The following is a 27,284-nucleotide window of genomic DNA, read 5'->3' on the forward strand; positions in this document are numbered from 1 at the left end:
AGACTTTTGTCTAAGCAAAGTCAGATCTTACTGTCCTAATTAAATAATAAATAAATAAGGCATGATCATATTTATTTTGGTCAAATAAGCTTAATCTAGAGGCCTTTGCCTTCTCATGATGGATGGGAAGCGGCAAAAGAAAGCCTAAAAATACTAAACTAAACTAAATCTGAATGCAATAGATGGATATAGATCAAAACAATACAAAAAAAAATAAATATTAATAACCTAAATTCTGTGTAATTTAGCTCATTCTCTTTCTCATTGTTCATGCTTCTGAGATGCTGAGAACGTCATGTCTTTTCATAACTTAATCTTTCTCATATTTCAACGTTTCATCTGACTGTTTTAACGGGGAAACCAGAGTCGACTGAAGGATCGCAATAACAGCCGCTCTGTTATTACACAGATAAAGTGGCTTAATCATAACACTGAGCGCCATTATTATCAGATTATGATTAGAGTATAATCATGTCTGATGACCATCGCTGTGGAAAGCTCAAATGATTATGTTGCGCAAATATGTCTAATATAAATCTGTTTATACACTTTATCAGATGATTTTATCTTAAATGCCACTGAAATGAGCATTAAGAGAGTATTTGAGACGTAACGCAAGAAACAGACAGAAAACCTGTGTGTGGTCAGAGACTTTTAGCAGAGAAGCTCCAATAAAAAAGATCAATTAAATTACATTACTTTTAGTCCCTTTGTTCATCAGGGGTCACCACAGCAGAATGAACCGCTAACTATTCCAGCATATGTTTTACACAGCGCATGGCCCTCCAGCTGCAGAACTTGGAAGCATCCACACACTCTGACATTCACACTAATGCACTACGGCTAATTTAGCTTATTCAATTCCCCTATAGCGCATGTGATTGGACTGTGGGGGAAAATGGAGGAAACCCACGCCAACACGGAGAGAACATGCAAACTCCACACAGAAATGTCAACTGACCCAGCCAGGATTCAAAGCGGCCATCCTCTTGCTGTGAGGTGACAGTGCTAACCGCTGAGAATTAATAATTAAATAAATACATGAAATGAAAAGTAGCTGGATGGGAAACAGAATAAGATGGTGAGACCTATAAACAGATAATTAAATTAAATTAGCTAGATAAGTGCTATATATTTTTGGTCAAAATTGAAAGCAAAATTAAAATAAAAAGCCCAACAATGGAATAAAGAAGAATTGGAATAGAATAGAATAGAATAGAATAGAATAGAATAGAATAGAATAGAATAGAATAGAATAGAATAGAATAGAATAGAATAGAATAAAATGGAATGGAATATACATGCAAATCTCTCGCTTCCAGCAGATTCCTTAAGCTATAGAAAAGCCTGCAAGACACGCACCCACACTAGCACACACAACAACCCCATCTAAAACGTGTCTAGACGCGCTTTGAGTGAGTTGTGAAGGTGGCGAGCAGGTTGAGCGAGTGCACAGTTTCACAAACACACTCTCGGGGTAACTAGAGGACGGGAAAAGATCCAGGTAAACAACACAGAAAGCCGAGGGTGTTTCTGTGACACAGCAGTGCTGACAGACCCAGTTTTGAAAAGCCGCTCCAGAACGAGCGCTTCAGGAATGTGACAGCGGACAGTAAAGCTTTTCCCAGCTGGAAACATGATGACGACGGCTTTCGTAGCTCTGGACAATCGCAGGGTAGTGACAGAGAGCGGGGAGAACAATACAGATGGAAACAATACAGATATACAGGAGGCAACATTTTAAGTGGATCAATTTTATTTTGTTTTTCAAAGATGTCCCAAGAGAAGAATTGGTGATTTTTAATAGTTTAAGGACAACTTATGCTTAATAGAAGTACAATATATAGAAAAAGTATTGTTTTCGCATTAATAGTATATGCAATACCCATATCAAGAGAAGTAAGGCTGTACTATACTGGGAAAACATGTGATATTCGATATTGTAGTTAAATGTTGCGGCAGAAATTCTGATTCTTATTGGCTGCTGTCATTTTCCTGACATTAGGGTTTATTTTATAATATAAATAAATACAGATGGAAACAATACAGATATACAGGAGGCAACATTTGAAGTGGATCAAAGAATCATTGTCAAAATTGTCCCAACACAAAAAATGGGTATTGTTTAATAGTTTTAGGACAACCTATGGACAACATATTAAAAAAGTATTGTTATCATGATAATAGTAAATGCAATATTCATATCGCAGGGACGTAAGGAGACACTTGCAGTTAAGTGTTGCGATAATGATATTTCTTACAATATAAATAACTTGCAAAATGCTTTTTAAAAAAAAAATATATATATATATATATATATATATATATATATATATATATATATATATATTTATGTAAAGGTAATAGATTTCTGAATATATATATATATATATATATATATATATATATATATATATATATACATACATACATACATACATACACACACACACACACATATGTAAGGTTAGGTAATAAGGTTAGGTAAAACCGGTAAAGGTTTTGTCTGAGCAAATTACAAAAAAATGTCAAGGGGGCAAGATTTAGACTTTAAAAAACAAGAAATTACTAAAAACCTTGATGGAAATTCAGATTTGTATTGGCTGTTCGAATTTTTGTCTGTCGTATTAGGGTTTATTTTTGGCTAACATGAATTGGATAAACAACCTCCAATATGCATTCAGCATACAAATGCTTGGCATATCAAATTAATTTAATTTATTACACTTTTCTATGACATGGATATTGTATTTTCTATTATCATGATTTATATTTGACAGCAAGTGATTTTATAAAATAAAATGGTCACAACTACCATATTATGGTCACCATTTCCACCATTTCATTTGCACAATTACTATTTAGAAGCAGTTATGCTACTTGCAAATAAATTTGTAAACGGTTATAAATAAAAATATCTAAATCTTATAAATATTTTTTTTAATAAATCTTAGATGCATATAAATCTTAAAATAAAATATACACATTTGATTGACTGAGTGAATGAACAAACTAATGAAAGCTCCCTTTTGTTTACATTATACATCTTAATTAAGTAATGTACACTACTTTAATGCCACTGTTGATCTGTTTAATTCATTATTGCTGAATAAAACTAGTATTTAAAGACACTTTATATAAACTTTTATATAAATAAAAGGCATTACATAATCTTACATATATCTATCAGTATCTTTTGATATTTGAAACGCTGTTTTACACACAGACAGTTTTCAAGAATCACTTGTGTCTAAATATGCTTTGGGACATCTATAAATAATCTAATAAGAATAATACACATAAAAGCTGCGTTTTAAGCGAAATAACGAGACGCAGAGAACGTCCCAAGTGGATGAGTCAAAGAACAAACAGACGCTAAAAGCAAACCAGCAATCTATGCAGATTCATGGAGAGACTGTGTCAGAAATAATACATGTTTGAGATGAATGCATATGATAAACGGCACCAAGAGATGACAGGCGTTATTCTTCTTTGAGAAAATGAAAGGAAATTCACTTTCAAGGGACAAAAAGGTTTCATTCTTAAGGCTATATTATATATACTAATTAATGTCCTATTAGCTGTCCAATTATAAACTTTGACACCAGTGAGGAAGAATGTAAATGTCATTGCAGGGCTCGACAATAAGGACTGCCCGATGGCCCAGGGCCAGCATGTGAGACCCTCGAGACAGTGCAAAGGATTAAGCCCGATTGGACCAGTGCTGCCTTGTCACTAAGGGTGCTTTCACACCTAGACTTGATTTGGAATCTGTCTTGTTTGCCCTGTTAGCGCGATTCGTTTGACATACTGTATGTGAATCCAGCAATCGTGCTCGGATCAGCATCAAAACAATCGCTCCAAGGTCGCCTGAATGAGGTGGTCTCGGCTCGATTGAAACAAAGTCTGGAGCGGATCGATTGTAGTGAGAAAGCGATATAATCCGAGCCCGGTTCTATCACAGTGTTTTATGGATATGTAATAGGCATACGGCTATACTGTATGAAGAGAGAATGAGTACGACATCCCAGGTCTTCAAAAATTCTAGGAGTCTCCCTCAATTGCAAAGAGACTCTCGGATGCCTGCAAACAAAGTGACTATCTTCCAGTAATCACGCTTCTCTCTCCCGGTCCTCAAATACGTTGTTACCCCCCCATGTTTTACTTAGCGAATGCCCGTCCAGCTACAAGCCAGTACTGGGAAACACCCATACACTCTCACAATCACACTCATACACTACAGCCAACTTTTGTTTACCAAATTCCCCCATAGCGCATGTGTTTGGACTGTGGGGAGAAACCGGAGGAAACCCACGCCAACACGGGGAGAACATGCAAACTCCACACAAAAATGCCAACTGACCCAGCTGAGACTGGAACCAGAGATCTTCTTACTATGAGGTGACAGTGCTTACCACTGAGCCACTGTGTCGCCTCTCCTTCAAAATGCAGTGAATGATCATGAAGATATGTTGAAGATACGCTTTGGTTTGCTTGTGTTCTGTGCAATACTGATGAATAACAGTAATAGGCGAAATGCTAAACGCTAGGCCGCGGTTTAGCCTAATTGCACAAGATTTAAATTACAGCCATTTAGGACTAGCAAAAGATAAAAGGTACAAATACTGTTGCATTCGTTCAAGGACAAACAAAGACAGCAAATCCGCATGTGAAAGCAAGAGATGACATGAAATAAACATTTTCTTCCTCCACACACACACACACACACACTCCCACACAGAAATACACACACACATTTGAAGAAGCGGAAGAAGCACTGAATATTAAACAGCTCACATGGGAGGCCATGATCACTCCTTCAACAGTGTGAATGGAGGAACTATTAGCGTAATGAGGGTTAAGAGGACATATTTACACTTTAAAGCTTCTTATTTTTCCCCCTCAAGTCCATTTAGAAGGTTAGTCAAGGTTTCACTCAGCAAAAACAAATCATAATTTACTTTTCCTGACCGTTATAATTACACAAACCCAATTTCCTAATTTGCCGTTGGGGCTTTTTATGAAAATGGGCAAGACAGCTGAAAGACAAAGTCATTCTGTTTTGTTGTTAATAAATGGATTTTATTTGTTCTGTAGATTTTTCTAGAAACATAATTACTGTAAACAGATCATTTTCCTTAATTATTTGAAATGGTAAAGGGGAAAATGATCAAATATATAATATAATATAATATAATATAATATAATATAATATAATATAATATAATATAATATAATATAATATAGCATAATATAATATAGCATAATATAATATAATATAACATATTATAATATAATATATAATATAATATAATATAATATAATATAATATTGTAAAATATAATATAGCATAATATAATAATATAATATAATATAGCATAATATAATATAATATAATATAACATATTATAATATAATATATAATATAATATAATATAATATAATATAATATAATATAATATAATATTGTAAAATATAATATAGCATAATATAATATAATATATTATGATATAATAGTTTATCAATGTTTAAAATTTGTTTTAATATACTGTATTTGCCCTCTATTTTGTCTTAAATGTAGTTACACAGGACCACATTATGTTCTTTCATGCTGTTAGATTATTAGTAATAATATATTTTATATAAGTTAAAAGCATACTTTTAAAACATGGATAATGTAAATTAAAAGCAATTATAGCCAATACAAATGTGAGGTTTAATAATATTTAGAATATATTCATAATGATTTATAATTACACTGTAAAAACCAAATGGTAAGAACAATGTAAAAAGTAGAAGCAAATGTACATCTATAGGCTCATACAGAGCATACAGAACCTCATATGGTCAATTTTGTAGTGACTTTTTTATTACTATGGATGTCAATGGTTACAGGTTTCAACATTCTTTAAACTATCTTCATTTGTGTTCAACAGGGAAAAAAGCATGTAAAAGGGTTTAAAGCCACTTGAGATTGAGTAAATAAAGCGTAAACTTTCATCTTAGATGAACTATTCCTCTAAGCAATAAGCTGTACTAACTGATCAGTATTGAAGCTAACATGGAGTGTGACAAGATCTCGTTATTAAATCACGACAAGATTTCTTAACAACGTTTTCTGATGTAACGTGAGGGTGAAATTAGCATTGAAGATTGGCGGCAGGATGAGATTGGAGCTGTACATCAAGTGCTTTGCACACAACTGGCAACCCAGGCTGGCCTCAGCATCACTTGGTTGCTTGGGCAGGTTCGTGTGACGTAACTGTTCACACATTTCATCAGTGAGGATTTCTTTAAAATAGTGTAAAAAACTTGTTTCGTTCTTGTCAACTCAATCTTCTTGTCTCATGGAGTAAGCATCTCATCATACCTCTGAACAGAGGAGAATTTTTTTTTAACATCCATCTTTAAAAGTAGCTTCTAGCATCAGTCATCCTCAGATGCATCACTGTCTGAACCCGCAAGGGGTCCTGCACAGATGCCACCGCCTCTCTGTTCATCCTCACAGGCAGAGCGCGGGGCAGCTGGAGCCGAGGCCCCGGGCCCCTCACGGCTCTGATCTCCTTCGGCCAGGTCCATCTGCTGCAGGGACTCGCGTGTGTCTGTCTGATCTGACACAGAGCACGGCCTTCTGCTAACGCCTGCTGGAAACCACATCATCACAATGCAGCTCTCTAGACTTCATCAGCCTTACTCATTTGGGGATTGTTGCTTTCCTGATTTTTAAGTAATAAGAAGGTCTCTTTTTTTCAAAGGTATTTTGCCTTCTCTGTGGAAAGGGCACAGTGGGGGAATTCATTTCATTGCAGAATTTAATAAATGCTAAAGGAATTTGTAAAAAAGTTTTAAAATACCAATCCATTTTTACTTGCGTATCTTAAAATGCCACATATCAAAACCTGTCCATCTTTTTAAGAGATTTTGATTAAATAAGCGTTCTATTGATGGATGGTAATGTATAATTGTTGTATAATCAGATAATATCTTATCCATCCATTGATCCATCCATCCAACCATTCATTTATCTATCTATTGATCTATTTATCTTCCTATACATTAATCTATTTATCCATCTATCCATCCATCTATCCAATAATCCAGTAATCCTTTCATACATACACCTAGTGCTGGGCGATATGGCAAGAATGCAATCTTGATAATTATTTTCCATATTATAGGATAACGGTATCTCCACTAAAGTTGTTAATGCTTCCACATTAAAAAAAACCCTGAAGCTGAAAAACTAGAGGGTCCATTAAATGGCATAACATTTTCGGCCGATAAATTTTCGGTGGCCGAACATTGGACATCTCTAATATCAACACACTTTTAGATTCCATTTGTTGCACATTTCTGTTGTGGGATTGGCTCTTAGATCAATATAGAGTTAGAAAAAAGTCCAGAGCTTATCATTGTTATTGATATCAATTTCATCGCAATTCGATGTAATATCGTTTATCAGCCCAGTCCTACATCCACTGACCCATCAATGCATAAAGCCATCAAATCATCCATCCATTCGTGAAACCATCTTTGATCTGAGGGTTAAAATTATTTAAACACAGAGAAAATTGCACTTAAGGGTGTCTTCACACCTGCCTTATTTAGTTCGGTTGAATCGCGGTAGAGTTCGTTTTCCTTGTTGGTGCGGTTCGTTTGGGCAGGTGTGGACGCAGCAATCGTACTCGAGTGCGCACCAAAAGCAGAACAAAAAAGCGTACCGAGACCTTAAGAGGTGGTCTTGGTACTTTTTCAAACAAATCCTGGAGCGGTTCATTTGTGGTGAGAATATGATCCGAAACAAAACAGACCCAACCGCAAAAAGTACTGCGCCTTTTGGACTAATCCAGCTGTCGTAGGCCGATGCGCTGTGTATTATGGGATATGGAGGAAAATATTTGTTGACAGCACTTTACCATTAGAGAGAGGGAAAACATTACCTGATGGATCGTTGGTAATATTTCTGCAAGATAAGCATGTCACAGTTTAGCTAAATTAATTCACCCCTCCTCATGAAGTGTCGTGCGATGCATTTAAACATTGTTTTCCAGCCGCGGCCACGCTAAATTCTCGAAATGTAAAGTTTGTCTGAAGCAGGGATACAATCGGTCAGCGCAGTCGTGCCTCCAGAGTAAAAAGCCACATTTTGTGTCTGCCGATTTGTTTACTTGCGGGAGTTCATCAACATTTTCCCGCATGTGAACTCTGACCAATCGATACGCAGTTTAGGAAGTATGTTCAACAACATCTGTCCAATGAGTGATGTGGATTTTGTCACATGACTGCATTTTGGTTGTTTTCAACTGGTTCGGACCACACAAATCAGTGTGGTGTGAAAACGACCCAAAGACGGCAGAAAATGCAACAATGTATCATGTATTGCCCTTGGTCCGGACCAAATGAAGCGAGCTACAGATGTGAAAGCACCCTAAATCGACAAAATATCTTCATGGAACATGATCTTTGCTTGATATTTAAATGCTTTTTGCCAATAAAGAATTAATAATTTGATACTGATACACTCAAATGAACAGCAACTGCCTTTAGAAAACTTTATATTCAGAAAGTGCAATTGAATAATTGTAATATTAATGCAGCATACACACAAAGGCAACATTCTGCAATACAGAGTTCACACCTTAATTTCCCAGTGAGATGAAGCAGGAAACCAGAACTGCCTAATTTTTTAGCTGTTGTGTGAAAACGCTTTATTTCTGCCAGAGTCATTAGCATTAGCTGTGAAAGGCATTAATCTCTTTAGCCCTCAAAGAGCAGCTCTGGGTCCCAGACCTCCTCCATGCAGCCCAGTGTAACGTCAAAGCCCAAAAATCCCTCTCTTTTCACAGCATTTCTCGCTCGGATGAGGTCTTGGGGGCAGCAAAGGGACCATCAGGACACACACACACACACACCTCAAGCATGCCAACAATAATCACACTCAAACACAACTAATACTTAGAGACACTGATGCTGAATAAGGGGCTGCTTATAGGACAGAACCTTAATTTCATCATCAATGTTGAAAGATGCCAATGACAAACGTCAGTTTCAATGGTGCCAGCATTAAACATCTTGGGCTGTGGACAATGTGAAGCATGTATTGTTCTCTAAGGAGTCCACCTTCACTGTTTTCCCCACATCCAGGAGAGTTACAGTGTGGAGAAGCCCCCAAAAAGCATACCACCCAGACCCTTGCATGCCCAGAGTAAAGCATAAGGGGATCAGTGATAGTTCGCGCTGCAAAATCATTGCATTCCCTAGGCCCAATACTTGTCCTAGAAGGCCAAGTCACTACCAAGGACTACCAGACCATTCTGGAGGGCCATGTGCATCCAATGGGTAAAACATTGTATCTTGAAGGCGGTGGTGTGTATAAGGGTGATAATGCGCCAATACATACAGCAGGACTGGTGACAGAGAGTTTTGATGAACATGAAAGCGAACATCTCCTATGGCCTACACAGTCACCAGATCTGAATATTATTGAGCCACTTTAGGCTGTTTTGGAAAAGCGAGAATGGAAATGTTTTGCTCCAGTGACCTGGCCACTATTCTGCAAGAATTCATCTTAAAATACCTCTGGCCAGGGTGCAGGACTTGTTTCTGTCATTCCCAATATGATTTCATGCTGTATTGGCTGCAGAAAGAGGCCCTACACCAGACTAACGAATTATTGTGCTCTAAAACCAGGCGTTTCATTGTCCAACCGCTATCCAAGCACCATGATTGGGGGAAAATAGTTCTTGTCTTTTATTTACATTTGAATAAAAACTTTAGGTCTGAGTTTGCCAGGGGTATGAATAATTTGGGACTTCGCTGTATATATATATATATATAGCATATGTCTCTCGCTGATGGCTCTGTTTATCTTGGCCACAGCTGTAATTGAGCACAAATGAAGACGGATCTTCACGTGTCCATAGTCAAAGCGTCAGACGGATCTGCTCAGGACTGAGTGAGAATGAAGCACATTAGCGCAGATCTCTCAGCTCAGCGGAGCACGGAAAACGGCGCTGAGCTTAGCAGAAAGCAGAGTAACGGAGATGAATCATGTGAGCTGCTGAAAGAGACACACCTCAGCAAAGCCAGACCTGATCCTTCAGCCGCTATTAGTCTCTTTCTGCCACTGTTTCACTTTGATCTGACCTCGCCGAGGGACGAACCGAGACCTCATATGACTCCAGTTCACACTGGAGTCAAATACAGTCAATGTAGAGCTGTGCAAATGCTGAAAACTGAACTCATGTGCACTCAAACTTCATGAGAATAACAAAAAAGAAAAAAAGGTTTGTGCTGATAAAATAGTTGAAAACAGAGATATTCCTTGATGGCTCATTTGACAAGGTCATAAAATATATAACAACGATAATGATAACATAAATACTATGAATTGTAAGATTATTTGAATAAAGGTGCTTGCTCACATAAGCAAATACAAAACAAAATAACTTGCAATAATCTCTTTTTTAGTAAGTTGAAAAAATCCAGACACTAAATTAATATATGAATGTATTGAAAAACTATTCAATATGCATCTATTTTTTTATTTTATTTCTGTTTTTAATATGAATTGTGGTCATTTAACTGTTTTAATGTATATATTTTATTATGACTAAGTTGCTACCTAAACTAACAAAATCTTAGCTCTCTGCAACTTTCACATGGTCGCTCCCTGAAGCTAAGCAGGGCTTCGCTTGGTCATTACCTGCATGGAAGACTATGTGGAAAAAGCTAGGTTGCTGCTGGAAGGGGTGTTAGTGAGGCCAGCAGGGGGCGCCCAACCTGTGATCTGTGTGGGTCGCAACGCCCCAGTATAATCAAGGGGGCTATTTACTGTTCAGTGAGTGCCATCTTTTGGATGAGACGTTAAAATGACTCTCTGTGGTCATTAAAAATCACAGGATGTCCTACGAAAAGAGTAGGGGTTTAACCCCAGCATCCTGGTCAAATTTGCCCACTGGCCTCTGTCCGTCATGACCTCCTAACCATTCCTAGATCATAATTGGCTTCATGTGCGGTCTGGTGTAATATGGCTGCTATCGCGTCATCCAGGTGGATGCTGCACACTGGTGGTGGATGAGGAGATTCCCCCCAATGTGTGAAATGCTTTAAGCGTCCAGAAAAGTGCATTATAAATGTAAGGAATTATTATTATTATTATTACCATTTTTTAAAGATGCATATTATGCAATAACATATCCATGATCAGATGATATGATAAAAAAGAAAATCTCTGCCAAAATATATATGTAATATATATATATAGGTATAATATGTGCATTTAATGAAATATCTGATATCAGTCAATAAAATAAAAACATATACACAGTAAAAGTAGGTATTTCCTATTTTTAATGATGTAGTACACATTTCCCCAGTGTATTTTAGTTTTTAAAAAATATTCTTGCCTTAAAATTAGCATTAATTAATTCAATTTCCATAAATTCAAAGACTTAAAAAATAATAAACTAATAAACTGATAAAATATTAAACGAGTGCATTTAAAAAAACGTTTTTAGCAATCTTTTTTGCTTATTTTTAACTGTTTAATTGTATATATTTGTATTATTTTTATTATTAAGTTTAGTTTGCATTTCATTTAAAATTTGTAACCAAAACAAAAAAAATGAGAAACAAATTATTAATATATTTATTTATTAAATAATTAAATATCCGCTATCAGCCGATATATCAAAAATAAACACTCAGTCAAAATACATTATATAGTGTGGATTTAATTAAGAATTAAATATCCAATATCATAAAAAAAATCTGTTCTTCATGAAATATCCAGGTATGATTATGATTTTCATGAATATAAATCATGTCACTAATCTTATAGTGGTGTATTGAATAGTGAAGCACAGTCCTGTTAAAGCGAAGAGACAACACAATCTCTGCTTCAATAGAGTAACACACTTCATTCAGTTCAGCTTCATTCACCCATAACCTGCCACCTTTATATGGCACACAAGAGTAGAGGCTGTGACCTGCAAACACACACACACACACACACACACACACACACACTAAAGCTTAACATGTTTGCGTTTGCTGATTTTGAAACAGGTTCGTCCTGTCAGGTCAGATTTATGCTCAGCTTCAGTTTCAGCTCTACAATTCAGACTAAATTTGAGTTTTTCTTACGATGCAGAGGCCAAGATGAGTGGCACACTGTTCACACTTCAGACAAACAACTGAGCTATAGGATGGAGGAGAAATAAATAAACAAATTCACAAGTAATCCACTGCACTGGGAATGTGATGCAACCGATAAAGCAGCATATCGGCTATGGGGAAAACTCAAAACATTACCAGACCCGAGATGATTCTGTTTGCATTTGCTAAATTTAAGCTAAATATAAAATGAAAAACACAGATCTAACAAATCACTGCACTATTTATGAGGGAGCCTGAGCATCTAACACTGAAAATAAGTGAAATAAGGTTGCAGGGCTCAACAATAAGGACTGCCCGGTGGCCCGGGGCCAGCGTGAAAGACGCTCGGGTCAGTAGACAGGATTGTTACTGGCCCCTATCGGCCAGTAACGGTGAGCATGCAATTTTTTTCGTAACATGGTAACAATAATTACACCGAAAAGATGGCAACATCTAACTATGAGGCTGAAAGAAAACGGCAGTTTCTAAAGTCTTGGAAGCAGACAATAACATGGGTACTAAATTAAGAAACTGGGAGAAAAAAAGAAAGAAAAAAAAAAATAGTTGTCGGTTTGGCAAGCCATTTTTATAAAAATAATTTAGAATTGCACTAAAATACCAGCACATTTTTCATACTGTTCTTTCGTTTGCATAAAATCAAACTCATTTTGTTCATTATACATTTATTAACATTTTTTAAATGTTTAAATTCTAGATTCATACATTATTTTGCCACATTATTTAAAATATGTGGCTAAGAACTAGCTATTAACCTTTTTTTTTTTTTTTTTTTTAAGTGGGGCCAGTGAAAATTTTGGCAGGGCAAGTAAAAACCTCAACCACTGGCCCAATCGGCCCAGTAGAAAAAATCCTTAGCGTTGAACCCTGGGTTGAGATGACATTAAATTTGAAAATCAGAAACATTCCAAACAGAATTACTATGACAAAGTGATAAAAAAATAATCAATAATTTAACTTTTAATACAATACGATAACTTAGGTGTTTTCCCAAAACTTTGAGCCAGCCTCTCTGTAAATATACAGACTGCAGGGTTAAAGAAATTACTGTAAAAATTGCTTATCGGTTACTGATATAAACCGATATTTAATACATGCAATTAATATTTGATTGTTCAATATCTGTAGATGAACAAAAAAAAACAAATGTCAGCCGATGATCGTTGCATCCATAAAACAAAAACATGTTATTTCAAACAGTATTACTGTAATAGCGTGATAAAAATAGTAATACGGCTACCGATATATACCGATATAACATCATTTACTGACATATACTAATATAGAATACATTTAATTAATTAATTATCCAATACCTGTAGATAGACAAAAAAACTAATTCCAGTGGAGAGTCATTGCATCCTTATAAATGAAACTGTAATTTCAAACAGTATTACTGTGATAGCGTGATAAAAAATAATATTAATCTAACTTTTAATACAATCCGATTACGTGTGTTTTCCGATAACTCTACATCAGCATTTCTGTAAACATACAGACTGCAGGGTTAAAGCAATTACTATAATAATGGCTTAATGGCTACCGATATTTACCGATATAACATTTTGGCTACCAATATTTAATACACTTAATTAATAATTAATTATCCAATATCTGTAGATAGACACAAAAACTAATTACAGCAGAAAATCATTGCATCCTTAGAACAGAAACTGTTATTTCAAACAGAAATACTGTGATATAGTGCTAAAAAAAGATAGAATTTAACTGTTAATACTATCTGATAACTCATGTGTTTTCCGATAACACTTAACCAGTACCTCTGCAAACATACAGACTGCAGGGTTAAAGCAATTACTGTAAAAATGGTTACCGATATATAGATAATAGATAGATAATAGATAAACAAAAAACAGATAGGCAATAGATAAACAAAAAACAAATGTCATCCAATAATCGTTGCATCCTTAGAACAGAAACTGTTATTTCAAACAGTATTTGATAGAGTGATAAAAAAAAATCAATAATTTAACTTTTAATACAATCCGATAACTCTGAACTAGCATCTCTGTAAAGATACAGAGTGCAGGGTTAAAGCAATTGCTGTAAGATTTGCTTATTGGCTTCGATATATACCGATATATTGTATTGGTTACCGATATGAACCGATATATAATGCATTCACTTAATAATTAATTATCCAAGATCTGTAGATAAACAAAAAACTAATTACAGCCAGTAATCATAGCATCCTTATAAAAGAAACTGTTACATAAAACAGTATTACTGTGATAATTAAATTTTTAATACAATCCGATAACTTGCGTGTTTTCCAATAACTCTGAACCAGCATCTCTGAGAACATACAGACTGCAGGGTTAAAGCAATTACTGTAAGTACAGCAGGAGGAGGGACGGCAAAACCATCGCGTGTCCTCGTAATTTAGCAGAAAACACTTTCTGTGCCCTAGTCCATCGGGCCGCTGCTTTTCTATTAGCATGGCAGGATAAAGAGGACGGGCTCATCAATCCAGAGACTTTAATTGAGCCGGCTTCTCTCGGGCAGAATAATTAAAAGACAGCCAACAAATAACGGTCCGGGACAGAGGGGTGAAGACGACAGAAAAGCCCAGATGAAGGTGATGGATGGAGTCGTGAGCGCGCTGGGATTGGAGGTCATAAATAAAGGGCTCTGCTGGGCCGCGCTGATTAGAAAGCCAGATTCCCAGACTGCGTCGATCGGGGAAAATGGGAAAGCGTCTGGAGCCACTGGAGAAGAGGAATTGCTGGATGAAGCTCGCAGGAATGTAAATGACGGAGCCGCACGCGCCCTCCACACTAAAACACACACACAGAGCGGCGTCTGAAAGCATTCAGGCTTTATAATGCTGGAGTCGTGGCTTCTGAGGAGACGGATATCATGGAGAGATGTGCAGCGCAAACTAATGAACAGATAAAAGCCTGTCGTTTCAGGGAAGCAAGGTGTACTGCGCACTGGGACACAAGGCTTATTTTACCTGCACCGCCTACAGACTTGCAAATTTTCTAGAGGCTTGCAAATTGTTGCTCAGTGTATAAATGCACCAGACGGACAGCAAAACCAGACTAAACTTCACATGTTATATTTGCACAAAAATATGATGCCTATGAACCCTATAACTACCGGCTCTATCAAATGGTTGATCTCGTTTTAACTGTTTTAAATAATGCCTGTTAAAGTCATTTAAAGAATGACTGTTTTAAAAAGGGGTTTACACACACTGCACTGTTGGTTCATAAAAAAATAAATAAAATAAAATAATAATAATAATAATCCCGTTAGACTACTGCACTTGATTTTGATTTTATTGCAAAAAAAAAAAAAACATGTTAAATGAAAATCTGAAATATTATATGGCGTACTTCCAAAAATAAAGATGATTTAGCAATCAAAAACATTTTATTTAAAAAAAAAAAATTTAAATAAATTGGTCTTCATATTTTCTTTTTTTCATGTATTAATTCCAGTGCTTTTATCATAAACTAACATATTAACCATTTGGTAGAGGCTGATACTTTAGAAATTATGTGATGTGTCGAAAATTGATTGCATTAACCTGTGACATTAAGAGGAAACGCAATCCAAAATGCATGATAAAAATAAGGAAAATTAATTAATGAAACCCATTATTATTATTATTATTATTGTTATTATTATTATTATTGCATTTATTGTTATTATTGCTTTTATTATTAATATTATCATTATTATTACTGTTATTATTATTATTGCTTTTATTATTATTATTATCATTATTATTATTATTATTAGAATTATTATTGCCTTTATTGTTATTATTGCTTTTATTATTATTATTATTATCATCATTATTATTACTGTTATTACTATTATTATTATTAATATTTAATATTATTACTGTTATTATTATTATTGCTTTTATTATTATTATTATTATTATTATCATTATTATTATTATTATTATTATTGCCTTTATTGTTATTATTGCTTTTATTATTATTATTATTATTACTGTTGTTATTATTATTATTATTGCTTTTATTATTATTAGTATTATTTTTATTGCTTTTATTATTATTATCATTATTATTATTATTATTATTTTCATGATTATTATTTTTTATTATTAGTGCATAATTATTATTAACTTAATGTGTTCTGTTTATCTATGAGTTACATAATATATTAAACAACTATTTATAAAATTAATAACAATTATTAATTATAATTATTAATACAAATGGATTATTTGATCAGTAATAATGTTATTTTTAAACTACATAAATACATTTGTTTATAATACAGTACATTTTATACATATTTTTATTTATGCAGATAATAATGGTTTACAATAAATAAATTGTTTACAATAAATTATAATAAATAATATTGTAATAATTATAATATAATTCTATGTGAAGCTGCTGACACAATTTACATTGTAAAAGCGCTATACAAATAAAAGTGAATTGAATTGAAATAAATACAATTGTTTATTTGCATTTATTTAATTATCTGATTTATCAATAATGTATTATTGATTATAATAAATAAACATACTTTTATTTGCATGTATATTTATGTATTTATTTAAATAACCCACATATTATTATATAATCCTATTTCACTTTATTTTAACGATATAATGTTTTAGCAAACCAATTTATTATTACATAATGTTGCATGTATCAGTGTATTTCAGTGTGATTTTCTCTCAGCCTCTTGAGCTTTTGTCTTGGCAGCAGACTGAAGGAAGACATCTGTGTGCAGTTGACCTCACGCCAACCACTCATTAGATTGATTTGTTTAGTAGCAGCCAAAATGTTTGGAATAGCGTGAATGTTGTAAAAGTCAAACCAGACTGTTTTGCATTCATAATGACTTTAAAAAAGGAGTATCGCCATGTTAGATCCCTCTTCAGTTCATGTTGCATGTTACAAGAGCAGTCTGAACCAATGCAAGAGTGAAAACAGCGTAATATCTGCATACAGTAATTATCCTTGCGCGTGTGTGAGTGTGTGTTTGCGTGTGGTCTCTTTTGTTTCTGAATCCATCACGTTTTTCTGCCATCAGGCTTGTGGTGCTGGAGGGAAATTACAGGAAAAAGCAAGCGGTGCACAATCGCTGGTGATTACAGCGCACAGAAACGGCTGACGCACAGCAGGAGGGCAGTGATGCAAGAGAAACTGGACACTCCAGAGCCCAGGCCCGCTCTAATCTGTGTGGCAAAACTGATGCTTTTCTAATACGAGATGCAGTACGAGAATCAGCATGTGTCCACTACATTAGTTTATATTATTAAAGAATTTAGTTTTTAAGTATTGTTATTATTTTTTTATTTTTGTTGTCATTGTAATTATTATTATTATTATTATTATCATCATTATTATTATCTTTGTTGTTGTTACAATAATATTGATAACAAAATAATAACAAAATAATAATAATAAAAATAGAAACGCACACCACCGACAACAACAATAAATATAATAATAATAATATTTTTTTATTATATATATTTTTTTAAAGTTTGGGGTAAGTTTTATTATTTTTTATATTTTTTTAAGGAAAACTATTCAGTTCATAAAGGCGGCATTTGTTAAATGTTAAAAAAAATGTTAAATAAATTGTTAAATATTTATTACATTTTTTGATAACTACTTTTTATTGTATGTAGTTTCGAATAAATTTATTACTTTAGTCATTATTGCTTTTATTACTATTGCCATTAATAATAATAATAATAATAATAATAATAATAATAATAACAATAATAATAATAATATTCATTATTATTTTTTCATTGGTGATAATAATAATAGTAATTATAACAACAACAACAAAAACAACAATAATAATAATAATAATAAAAATAAAAACAATAATAATAATAATAATAATAATAATAATAATAGAAAATATAATTTGTTCATCCAGCCTTATTATTATCATTAGTAGTAGTAGTAGTAGTGGTGGTAGTAGTAGTAGTAGTAGTAGTAGTATTAATGACGATGATAAAAAATACCAATAATAATAATAATAATCATAATATTCATAACCATAATCCTTATCATCATCATCATAATAATAAGAATAATACTGGGAAAACACTTTATATTTACTATAATAATAATAATAATAATAATAATAATAATAATAATAATTATTATTATTATTATTATTATTATTATTATTATTATTACCAAATAAAAAAGTATAATAATCATGACCTTAATTATAGCCATCATCATCATAATAATAATAGAGAGAACATATTTATATTTACTATTTTTTATTATTATTATTGACTATTAATATTATTATCACCAATGAAAATAATAATAACAAAAATAATTATGATCATCATCATCCTCATCCTCATCTTCATCATCATCATTATAATGGTGGATGAACAATTAATGTATTTTTACTTCTAAGAAAATAACATTAAACTATTACAAAAATATTTGAAGACATTTGCATTAAAACATGATGTTTGGGGTTTTTTACATCCAGGAAACGTATATTAGGATTGACAACAGCAGGCATTCGACACTCAGTTAGAAAGCAAAGATCAAATCGCATGATTTATCAAAAAAAGATCTTAATATGAATTTCTGAAGTGCCTCGACATGGAGCAGGCTTGGGATTTCTGGGAAAAAAATCCCAAATCCGGCTCTTATTCCAAACACACATGCTTATCAAAGCCTCTGCTCTCCAGACCCAGATCAGTCTGTGTAAATCCCTCAGGACGGAGACAAGCAGAGGTGTATTCACATGCACTGACCGACCGACCGACCTACCGACCGACCGACCGACAAACTGACAGACAAACACGCAGACACGCAGATACACAGACACACACACACACACTGCTGACAGAGGCCCAGACTGCCTCAGCTCAGTGTGAGAAGCGCAGGAGTGTTTCTCTAGGGATCAGAGATAAGAGTCAGTCATGGGAACTTCCTGAAACTGCTGCTACATGTGAATGAGAGAAACTGGAGTCACACACACACTCACCAATGAAAACACTCGCTCAGCACACCTCAGCACTTTCTACAGTCAACAACGTGCTGCACTTCATGCCAGAACCATGGCGAAAATACTACAGTAATTAAATTAAAAATAGTAAAAATACTAATGAAATATTTATAACTGGGAAAACTTGAAAAAATAAAAGCCTCAAATTTAGCATTATAATTGATCATTAAAGGCCCAAAAACAAAAAATTAATCAATATTAGTAATATTTAATGATTAAACGTGACAATTCGTGTACAGAATAAGTTTTGTATTTACATAATATACAGTTGTGTGTCTATATATTTATTTTATTAAACACACATGCATGTGCATGCACACATTTACAGTCAGCACTTACATGCAAGCACACGCACATTCATGAACACACACATGCAAGTAAACACAGTTTCACACACACACACACACACACACACACACACACACACACACACACACACACACACACACACACACACACACACACACACACAAACCAATAGTACATTAAATCTATTTTAATCTTCATTATTACTATTATTATTATTATTATATAATTTTGATCCTATTAATATAATTTTTATTATTACTATCATTACTATTATTATTAATAATAATATCATTACTATTATTATTATTATTATTACTATCATTATTATTATTATTATTATTATTATTATTATTACTATTATTATTATATAATTTTGATACTATTAATATTATTTTTATTTTTACTATCATTACTATTATTATTATTATTATTATTATTATTATTATTATTATTAATATCATTAAAATTATTATTATTATTACTACTATCATTATTATTATTATTATTATTACTATTATTATTATTATTATTATTACTACTACTACTACTAATTAGGTATTAGGTAATTTTTTTTAAATTACATTACCATGCACTTTCAAAACCAATTAGAATAATTTGCATTAAATAACACAAATTCTGTGGAATTTTAGACCAATGAGAGTTTATTTCAAACTGTAATGCACTGAAACACAATGAAAGTTGAATTTGTGGGCAAAGAAATGCCAACTTGGAGCTGGTCAAGCCCAAAAGTACCAGTGAAGACCACTGATTCAATGCATAACGCTGTAGGATGTCATCAAAGACTAATTATCAAACACAAACACAGCAAGTGATCAATACAGCTTGCAAATCTCCATATGACTGCAGTCTAGGAGCAAAATTTACTAGATCTGAGCGCAGGGTTCGAAGTAAGACTCAAAACGAAGTTTCGGCCTGCGCTCCATCACAAACCTGGCAGTCCAACAGAGCGCTGCTATTTTTACCGAGGAGGCGTTCGCAGAAATCCCAGGATTAATGCCACCGCTGGCCTTCTGAACCCTCTAGAGGTTATACAGACGAGCACAGACTCGGCACTACGCCCAAACACACACACTTGCATGCCTTTATTTAGTAAACATCAAACACGCGCACACACACCTGCTCCAGACGGACCCTCTTTAAAGAGATCGTGACGAGAGTCTGCTGTTAATTTATTCAGCCTCAGGACATCCGAGATGTGACGTTTTATTTCAGCACAACATTAAAGAGGTTTTGCATGCTGAAACTGTGGTTGTAGGTGATTCATAAAATGCTGATCAACTGCAAACAGCACTCAAAACAAGCCAGACATACAGGCAAAACAAAATGCATACATATTGCTCTACATGAGGCCTGTTAGCAATGAAATAAGAGCTAGCAACTGTACAGCAACCAACCAGAACCTAACCAGAACCTCTCCCCATGTATAAAGGCTGATTTATACTTCTGCATCAAGCGCATGCGTGTGCTACGGTGCGGCCTACGCACTGACACAAAGCCCTATGTCGTGACCAATGCTGACACGCACCTCTCAAAAAATGTAACTATACTTCACAACGACGCATAGCGCAAGCTCTGTGATTGGTTGGCTTGGTAGCGCTGACGAGTCACACACACACATCAGGGCCATACCATTACATAAACTGCATGGGGGGAAATCTGGACTGAACCATTCACTACTTATACTACACTTCGCATATTTCGCAGAGCTAAAAACAAGACAATTTCTTACATCATGGCTAGTGTGCCGCAGATGCTAGAACCCACCATTTTTGTTGCCTATATTAATTTTTTTTACCTGTAAACAGACAGGCAAAAAAAAAATCTGATACAGACAACAAATTGGAATTGGGCATCAAGACCTGAGTTTATAATAAAATTTTCGGGTTTATAATAAAAATTTCCTAAATCAGGGTTCAACATTAAGGATTATTTCTACAGGCCCGAGTGGACCAGCGGTACAGATTTTTACTTGCTCTGCCAAAGTTTTCACTGGCCCCACCAAAAAAATAAATAAATCAATAAATAAATAATGTGTCAAAAATAAACTCTGTGAATCTAGAATTTAAATATTTTAAAATTATATTAAAATATTTAGCAGTAAAATATAGCTGTATGGAAAAAGTGCAGATATTTTATTGTTAAACAAAACAAAAAAATAACGATAACATGCTCACAATATCCAATCAGATAAAAGAAAACGAAAAGTAATATGGTGTGAATTCGGCCAAGTGAACTGTGCCTGAGCCCGATTCTGCGCACTCACACTTCTCAAAAGTGACCCAAGTGGGCCAGTAACAATTCTGTCTACTGTCCCAAGCATCTCTCACACTGGCTCTGGGCCATCAGGCAGTCCTTATTGTTGAGCCCTGCTAAATGAAAAAAGATGCATTGAACGTAAAGCTTACAAATCTGTTTCCTACTAAAAATTATTCAAAACTTGTAGGATTTAAGCTTTTAAAAAAAGTTGAAAAATAAGTTTACGTTTCTCATACACACTCATTTCGCCTCATTAAACTGATCATCAGGAATCACTGATATTGATTTTGTTTGTTTTATTTTTACTCTCAAAGTTCCAGCAGTTGTTGACTTACATTTGATAAATGACCAAAGACCACAGTTTAATCTAAAACTCGTGGATACCCCGAGGGTGAGCAAATTGAAAGTGAATATTTTATTTTGTGAACTATCCCTTTAACAAAGCCAAATCTTATGTAGATTTCCTCTGCCTCATTTCTCTATGCAGGCCAGAGGCGCGTCTCTCAGCCAGAAGCCAGCATGCAACTTTAAACAACTTTACAAATATGACCGGAATTAGGTTGGACTATTGTGCTAATGAACACACAGCTACGTGTGAGCTGAATGCCAACGTATACGCTAGCGAGAGCCCAGGGGCTTCAGAGTTTCAGCAGAAGTAGGTTAGAAACTGTGAGCCTGAACTGAACTGGTCGTGGTATTATTATTGTATGTCTGCAGTGCTGAAAGAACTAACACACACTGGCTTCAGATAACAGGGGAGCTTGTGTTCATTTAGGTGTGGGAGTCCAAAGTCCGGCCCTTTATTCACCTTGAGCTTTGAGTTTACTATGAGGGGATGGAAACACAGTTCACTGCCAAAACCAGCCGGGCATTTGCCAAGTGGTCTAGTTCATATCAAATTAGCCTATTAGTATCAGACACAAAACATGTCAACAGATTGACTGATGTTGAGGTTTAATGACTGATACTGAAAATCAATTTGAGTATTAAGGTAACTAGGCAAGGCAATTTTAAAAGCACATTTCATACAAAATTGTAATTTAAAGTGCTTTTCATAAACAGAGTATATACAGGAATCAGAGAGTGGAATTCAATACCTTTTAAGACTTTCTTTAAGACTTGTTCCATACATTTTAAAACCTTATAACCACTTTTGAACTGGAAACACTGGCGAGATTTTAACTCACATTAATATTTAGTGAATGTGCTGTAAGAAATTAATTCAAAACTAAAACATTACAGAACAAAAATCTATTAAATCTAGCTAATTCAGAAGACCAGTGCCTATAAAGCTGCAGAAATAATGGTTTTGCCTTGGTTACTGCAGTAAACAAAGCAGCATGATGTCAAATCTAGCAGGATTTCATTGATTTCATAAACTACACATCATCCTGATATTCACAGATTTAATTCAGGCAAACTTTGGCAAACAACCAGAGATTGCATAATCAAAAATGATATAAAATTTAATCCTGTGCAAAATAGCATTTAAGACTTTATTACTTTTAAGGGCTTTACTTTTTAAATATTTTTTTTAACAAAATTATGCTTAATTTTTATTGACAAAGATTATAAGAAAGGTGGCAAGATTATAGCCTGATAGTCTAGACATTAAATCCACCTGACCAATATATAGCATTTTCATTATCTTTCAATACAAACTAGACTTTAATCGAACAATTGCAAACAAATGCGCACATCTTCCAATGAAAACCTGCATATTTCCTAGATATTAGTTTTCATTTTGAGTGTGCTAGATACCTGAGACCGATATAATCAATGTATCTTCCGAAATCTTTCCAAATATTGGTGGAATCAAACATAATATACTTAATATTTATATAAAACACAACAAACTTAAACATGCATATTTTTTTGTTGACAAAGTCTAGAAGAAAGGTGTCAAGATTATAGCCTGATAGTCTAGACATTAAATCTAACTGGCCAATATAGCACTTTCATTATCATTCACTATAACTGACATAGAAACACCTGCATATGTTTCTATGAAAACCTGCATATTTCCTAGATATTAGTTTTCATTTTGAGAGTGCTAGATACACTAAATATTCATCTAAAATACACTAAATATTCATATAAAATACTGAAAAACAAAATAATGCTCAACTTTTGTTGACAAAGTTTCTCAGAAAGGTGGTAAGATGACAGCCTGACACTTTAAAAGTTAAATCAGCCTGGCATTCACTATAAACTATACTTCAGTAGCACAGAATTGCACAATCTTTCCATAAAAACCTGCATATTTCTGACATACTTTGGCGATGAATAATCATTTCAGCATTGGACAGACAGATATAATCAGTTTATCTTCCAGCATTGATGATAACCACAGGACAAAGGGCATCAGAGATGAAACGATGCTCCAGAAGAAAGCTGAACAACACAAGCTTATGAATGAGAGAGCATGGTAAACAAAGAGCTTGTGTTTCACATGAATGAGTCAAGAGCGAGAGTGAGGTCATTTCCTGTCCAGACTCCAAAACCCTGGGATTTAAGCCAAGAGGAAAGACGTCTCAACTCCGCGCTAGTCATGTTCAAGCCGGACAATCACAGTCTTGCTTCACAACTCATAAAAATAAGGTGAGGTGTAATATATGACGCAGGCTGAATTCACTGTGGAAATTGCGTTTCTGACAAAAGTCTTGTCGCCTATCCAAGTTGTACGAACAACAAATAATAACTTCTAGTTGATCATTTGGTATCAGAAGTGGCTTATATGAAAGGTAAAGGCCTCTAGATTACGCTTATTTTACCACAATAAAATATGATCATGCCTTGGTTTTTAATTATTTCATTAGGACAGTAAGCTCTGACTTTGCTTAGACAAAAGTCTCATCACTTAACCGAAATAATGTCTAGTATAGAATATAAAGTCATGCTGCAGTGGAAACAGAATGAATAATGTGTATGAGCTTGCAGGACTGCATCCATACATGCTCAATAATGTTCAAATCTGGTGTCTGGGCTGGCTCGAGTTTTCTCAGGTCAAGTACTCCTCTTTCTTGTCATTGTATGAGCACCAACCTGGTTGCGCTCATACCGTGCGTGCTCAGACCGTAGTCTCAGTCTAGTTGGTTTCGGAGGCGCTGGAAGGGAACATTCACGTTGCATATGTGAGCACACGGTAAGTATCTTTATTTATCATGTGCTCGTGTTTGTGTTGTGTAGCACGTGGTTTCATGTTGGCATTGTAACCGCATGCTTTTTAGTGCCTTGCTTCATGCGAGCAAGCGGTCAATGAGCTCTCTCATTGGCTGCATGTTCTAGTCCTGTTTGTATGTGAGCACATGGCTTGTTTTAGTAGCACGTTTAGCATTTCGTCCCATTCAACTTGTTATTCTGTTTGTAATTCTTAGTCCAGTTTACACTAATGCATTTTAGTTTGATAACCCATACGTTTTGCTACGATTACGCTATCTGTCCACACTACGCTGGAGTTTTCGAGCGCCGAAAACGGAGCGTTTTGGAAACACTGGAGAGGCTGTTTTTTATTCTGAAACGCTGCTGCTCCGTCTCAGTGTGGATGGGGGAAAACAGAGACATCTGAAAACTGAGGCGGGGCTGATGAGATTTGCTACCTGATTGGGGCTTTTGTGTCATTGCGTATCCTTCCCTTATTCGTCAAGCCCCTATCACATGACTATACCACACGGTTTTAACGCTACCGGGAGACAGCAGACCAGCCTTCACTGTAAACAACAACATGGACACAGAAATGGGAGCATTGTTTGCACTATTGTCTGTTTCATTGTGCAGTTATTCATTTGTTACGTTTAGTAACAACTCGACCTCGTCGTCTGTCCACAAAAATACCTCGTTTGCTTTCTTTGCCATCGTGTTCATTGTTAAACAGGTGTTTGTTGACAAACAATAACCAAACACCAAGCGAGACACATGCTTCCTGTTTATCCTAGAACAAGCATGCCCAGAGTGTGCGAATGGTCACGTGATATACGTTTTTGGTGGCGTAATGTGGACGAAGATATGTTTAGATACGCTAGGTGAAACGCTAGTGTGGACGCGGATCGTTTTTGATCTAAAACGACGTTTTAAAACTAAAACGCACTAGTGTAAACAGGGCCTTAGTTTCACCTGTCCACCTGTCTGTTCATTAATTCGTCTTCCCTATTTATTCTCCTAGTGTGCTCTGTCTTGTGCTGGTCTGTCGTCGTTGATTCTGTGTCTGAAGTCAAACCAAACCGAGTCAAGTCAGTTTGTTGCTGTGTTTTTGCCTTACGGGGTTGTTTTATGTTTCTTTTATAAAAAATAAATTCCTTGGTTATTTGCATTTGGGTACTCGCCTCATCCATTCCAACCTTGACACTTTGATGTGGAGGCTAATCTGCAAATGGGGTAAGCTAAATAATATAACTTTAAAGTGAAAACAAGACTATTTTGCTCACCCCGTTGGCAGATAAAGTGCTTGTTTTAAGGAGAAACTTAATTTTAATATATTATTTCCGAAAATAAGACCATAAGTTTTGCTTGTCAAAAAATGCTTCTTAACATAGGAATTTTGAGATATTTGGACTAGCAAACAAGACAAAACTCTAAGCAAGAAAAGCATTTTTGCAGTGTATTAGCAGTCTTATCTGTTCTTAAACACAACAGCAGCTCTGGCCTGCGGGCGAATTGTGTCTGGAGCACACGGACATGCTTTAATCAGGATAAATTCAGCTCTTGTAAACAGCCTTTTAGTCACAGAACTGCAACTGACAGCTCGCCGGCCCTCGAGAGAGAAAGATGGACAGACTGTGACAGTGCGAATCTGAAAATAAGGCGTATGTGTGCTAAAGCATGTCCAAATCTGAACGTTTGACTAGTGTAAATGACTCAAAACAAGCTCATGCTAGGTTTGGACATGTTGAGAAGTCTAAGTCGTGTGTGTGGAGAATGTTTTGGGTTGATAATATTAATTATTACTCAACGACTATTTGGTTTTGATGGATTAATAATAACTATTATAACTATTATAAAATCTAAATTGTCAATATTTATGTGTGTGTGTGTGTGTAATAAATGTAAAAATCATGTTACTACTGTAATGATTCACTTTAAAATAATCATCCTTAAATCACTACAAAATATCAGAGTGTTTCACTATTACTTTGAAATATTTCCAAATAAGGCAACAATAATAATGCTATTCTATACACATCCATCCATCCACACTGTCAGTCTGCTGCTCTCAGTCTCCCAGTCCTATACCAAACACATTGAAGAGTACATTTTGTCACCGATCTCTCCCAATCCCTCCAGTGAGTCTCACACAACCCTCGAAACACAACCGTCTCCTCACACATGCATTCAATGACTCCAGCGGCCAGTAACAAACCAATAAAGCCATCGCATCCCAAACATCTTTGATTTCCAACCCACAAAATCCCTGCTTTAATCTGCTGTAACTCGATAAGAGCCGCCATTGATCTTCGTGCAGATTATAAGACGACTTGTTCATTCGTTGCTGGAAGGCTTCGCTC

At 34.8% G+C, this 27,284-nt stretch overlaps 1 protein-coding gene and 1 long non-coding RNA gene across 39 annotated transcripts in view; one reads left to right on the forward strand and one right to left on the reverse strand.

The window, feature by feature from the left end:
- Positions 1-27,284, reverse strand: part of plekha5 (pleckstrin homology domain containing, family A member 5) — a 198,530-nt gene that overhangs the window by 130,441 nt on the left and 40,805 nt on the right. The gene's annotated exons all lie outside the window — the stretch shown is intronic.
- The window catches only part of LOC137491498 (uncharacterized), a 31,360-nt gene continuing 28,192 nt past the window's right edge, over positions 24,117-27,284 (forward strand). The window contains exon 1 of one of the 2 annotated variants that reach the window (XR_011011409.2): positions 24,117-24,384. This is a non-coding gene — a long non-coding RNA (uncharacterized lncRNA). Of the gene's footprint in view, positions 24,385-24,416; positions 24,528-27,284 lie in introns of those variants that run through there. The other variant, XR_012401714.1, reaches the window with a different exon arrangement.

The sequence above is a fragment of the Danio rerio genome, chromosome 4 (assembly GCF_049306965.1).
Source record: "Danio rerio strain Tuebingen ecotype United States chromosome 4, GRCz12tu, whole genome shotgun sequence".
Classification (NCBI taxonomy): domain Eukaryota; kingdom Metazoa; phylum Chordata; class Actinopteri; order Cypriniformes; family Danionidae; genus Danio; species Danio rerio.